The sequence below is a fragment of the Vicia villosa genome, linkage group LG3 (assembly GCF_029867415.1).
Source record: "Vicia villosa cultivar HV-30 ecotype Madison, WI linkage group LG3, Vvil1.0, whole genome shotgun sequence".
NCBI classification, from domain to species: domain Eukaryota; kingdom Viridiplantae; phylum Streptophyta; class Magnoliopsida; order Fabales; family Fabaceae; genus Vicia; species Vicia villosa.
Window position 1 is genome coordinate 159,363,310 of NC_081182.1, and position 4,147 is coordinate 159,367,456.

General features: G+C 41.6%; 1 non-coding gene across 1 annotated transcript; it reads right to left on the minus strand.

Annotated features, from left to right (window-relative positions):
• Window positions 1–842: 842 nt before the first annotated feature.
• On the minus strand, window positions 843–949 carry LOC131593706 (small nucleolar RNA R71). Its single transcript, XR_009281090.1, has one exon. It is a non-coding gene; the product is annotated as a small nucleolar RNA R71 (small nucleolar RNA).
• Between the last annotated feature and the right edge of the window lie 3,198 nt (window positions 950–4,147).

The following is a 4,147-nucleotide window of genomic DNA, read 5'->3' on the forward strand; positions in this document are numbered from 1 at the left end:
TTTATTATATTCTTAATTTTTCACTCACTTTCCCTTAGAAACAATCAAAATTTTAGTAGCCCTAGCTTTACATAGTAACCTTAGATAACGGTAGATCGATTCATAGTCCCTGTGGATTCGATATCTTTTAAAACTACACGACACGACTGTGCACTTGCAGTCATCAGATTTATAGACACGTAAAGTCGCGATCAAGTTTTTGGCGCCGTTGCCGGGGACTATTTAAGTCGATATCGTAACTCACTGTTACACCGTAGAGACTAGGACAATCCTTCCCTTTCTTTCTGAACGATTGTATGCCAAATACTCGTTCACAAGGAGGAGATTTAATACAACGAATTAACGAGATCGAACGTTTCATTAACTTCAAACGTCGAGCTCGCAATCTTCCCGAAGTAGCAGAAATTCCGATTAATCAGGAATTGACTCTTACTGATCAAATCAATCAAATCATCCCGAAGTTAGAGATGGCTGCTATTCGTCCTCTTAGAGACTATGCCGCTTCTTCGCGCGCTGAACCGCATTCAAGTATCGCACCACCTGCGATTGAGGCAAACAATTTCGAACTGAAACCTTCGCTGGTCCAAGCTGTTCAATAGAATCAATTCTCTAGAAGCCCTGTAGATGACCCCAATCTCCATTTATCCGTGTTCGTGCAATACGTCGACACTATCAAAGCCAACAACGTTAGTTCCGAAGCTATTCGATTACGCCTTTTTCCTTTCTCCTTGAGAGATAGAGCTAGAGCGTGGCTTCAATCCCTGCCTTCCAATTCCATAACTACATGGGACGAATTGAAGAGAGTATTCTTAGCGAGATACTTTCCGCCTAGCAAAACTGCTATGCTTAGAGGTCAAATCAACGGATTTACCCAGAAAGATAACGAATCACTCTTCGAAGCTTGGGAACGTTACAAGGACATGCTTAGAATATGCCCTCATCATGGACTCGAACCATGGCTGATCATCCATACTTTCTATGGTGGTCTCTTATATAACACTAAAATGACTATAGATGCCGCTGCTGGCGGAGCATTAATGGACAAACCCCATGATGAAGCATACAAACTCATAGAGAACATGGCACAAAACCATTACCAATGGGGTGGAGAACGAGCCGCTCTAGAGAAAGCCCAAACCAAAGGAGGAATGTACGAAATAAGTGGTATAGACCGCGTTAACGCTAAAGTAGACGCTTTAACTCAAAAGATCGAGAACTTAACCATCACTCCTTCAGCCACCGCTGCCGCTGTAACACCTAACTGCGAGATCTGTGGATTGACTGGACATGTAGTTGCTGAATGTCAACTCTTGACTGGAGCCCCATCTGATCAAGTAAACTATGCTCAAGGAAACCCTTATTCTAACACGTACAACCCTGGATGGAAAAACCATCCGAACTTTTCTTATAAGAACAACAATGCGTTGTACGCACCTGGACAAGCACCTGCTGTACCACCTGGCTACCAAAAAGCGCCTGTAGCTGCTCAAAACACCCCTAGGAAGTCAAATCTAGAAATCATGATGGAGAACTTCATAGCTTCCCAACAACAAACCAATAAGGACTTCCTGAATCAAAACATCCACAATAGCGAGCAACTAAAACAACTATCGAACAAAGTAGATGCCTTAGCTACGCATAACAAAATGCTAGAAACTCAAATCTCACAAGTAGCTCAACAACAAGCACCTACTGCTGCCCCTGCTGGCACGTTTCCTGCTCAACCTCAACCCAATCCTAAAGGACATGCGAACGCAATAACACTACGAAGTGGAACGAATTACGATGGACCCATAGATCCTAGAACTCAAAACGTACCCATGTCACAACAAGAGCCAAAGGAAACCCAAAAGAAAACAACTGACGAACAAACTGCTAAGACTGATGAGAACAATAACGAAGTGGAACCTGAAAAAGAGAAACCTTACGTTCCACCACCGCCTTATAAGCCACCAATTCCTTACCCTCAGAGATTAGCTAAATCAAAAACCGAAGCGCAATTTAAAAGATTTGTAGAACTTCTGAAGCAATTAAACATAACCATACCGTTCAAAGAAGCCATAACTGAGATGCCTTCATACGCTAAGTTCTTAAAAGAAATCTTATCAAACAAAAAGAAACTCGAGGATAACGAAACTATAACACTTACCGCTGAATGTAGCGCTATCATCCAAAATAACATGCCTCCGAAACTGAAAGACCCTGGTAGTTTCTCTATACCCTGCGTAATAGGAAAAACCATCATAGAGAAAGCCTTGTGCGACTTAGGAGCTAGTGTTAGTTTGATGCCTCTTTCGACCTGTAAGAAACTCAATCTAGGTGAGCTTAAAGCAACGAGAATGTCCCTTCAACTAGCTGACCGTTCAGTTAAATACCCTGTAGGAATGTTAGAGAATATCCCTGTTCGTGTAGGTCAATTCTACATCCCAACTGACTTCATCATTATGGATATCCAAGAAGATTCTAACACTTCCTACCGATCCTATACCTGGACCTAAGAAACCTGCTATAGAGCTGAAAACACTTCCTACCGATCTTAGATACGAATTTCTAGATGAAGAACTAAACCGACCAGTTATAGTGAACACCAACTTGGGACGAACCGAGACTGAAAAATTACTTAATGTCCTAAGAAAATACCCGACCGCTTTAGGATATAACATATCAGATCTGAAAGGTATAAGCCCTTCTCTGTGTATGCATCGCATTATGCTCGAAGACGATAGTAAAACCTCTAAGGAACATCAAAGGCGAATAAATCCTATTATGAGCGATGTGGTTAAAAAGGAAATCCAAAAACTGCTAGAAGCTGGAATAATATATCCTATATCCGATAGTAAATGGGTTAGCCCTGTTCACGTCGTACCAAAGAAAGGAGGAGTTACTGTAATCACTAATGCTAAAGGCGAATCTGTAGCACAACGTACCCAGACTGGATGGAGAATGTGCATTGACTATAGGAAGCTAAACAAAGCTACCCGAAAAGACCATTTCCCTTTACCTTTCATAGATCAAATGCTCGAACGCCTAGCTAAACACTCGCATTTCTGTTATCTGGATGGATACTCCGGATTTTTCCAAATTCCTATCCACCCTGACGACCAAGAGAAGACCACGTTTACCCGTCCTTATGGTACATTCGCCTATAGACGAATGCCTTTTGGACTCTGCAATGCACCCGCGACCTTCCAAAGATGCATGATGGCAATATTTGCCGACTTCTTAGATGGAATAATGGAGGTCTTTATGGACGACTTCTCTGTCTGTGGAGGAAGTTTCGAAACATGTTTAGAAAACCTTGAAATGGTACTCAAACGATGCGTAAGCGTAAACCTAGTCCTTAATTGGGAAAAATGCCATTTCATGGTTCGACAAGGAATTGTACTTGGACACATCGTATCCGATAGAGGGATCGAAGTTGATAAAGCAAAAATTGAAATTATCGAAAACCTTCAACCTCCCAAAACCGTTAGAGAAATAAGAAGTTTTCTGGGACACGCTGGTTTTTACCGACGTTTCATTAAGGATTTCTCTAAAATAACAAAACCCTTAACTGAACTACTAATGAAAGACGCCGAATTTATTTTCACCGATAAATGCACTGAAGCATTTCAAACGCTTAAACGAGCATTAATCTCTGCGCCAATTATGCAACCTCCCGACTGGAATGAACCTTTCGAAATAATGTGTGACGCAAGTGATTATGCTGTAGGAGCCGTTCTAGGGCAAAGAAAGGATAAGAAACCACATGTCATATATTATGCGGGTAGAACCCTAGACGAAGCTCAGATGAATTATGCCACGACAGAAAAAGAATTATTAGCTGTCGTATTTGCACTAGACAAATTCCGTTCTTACCTGGTAGGAGCCAAAATAATCATATACACTGACCACGCCGCCATTAGGTACCTCCTAACCAAAAAGGACGCCAAACCAAAACTTTTGAGATGGATCTTGTTACTATAAGAGTTCGACCTGGAAATTAAAGATAAGAAGGGCACTGAAAATGTCGTAGCAGATCACCTCTCTCGATTGGAAAATCTGAAACCCGAACAAGTACCAATTGACGACGATTTCCCTTATGAAAGACTCATCGCCCAATTAGAAGCAAATGAATTCGAACCGTACCGTCCAAACTCTGAAACCA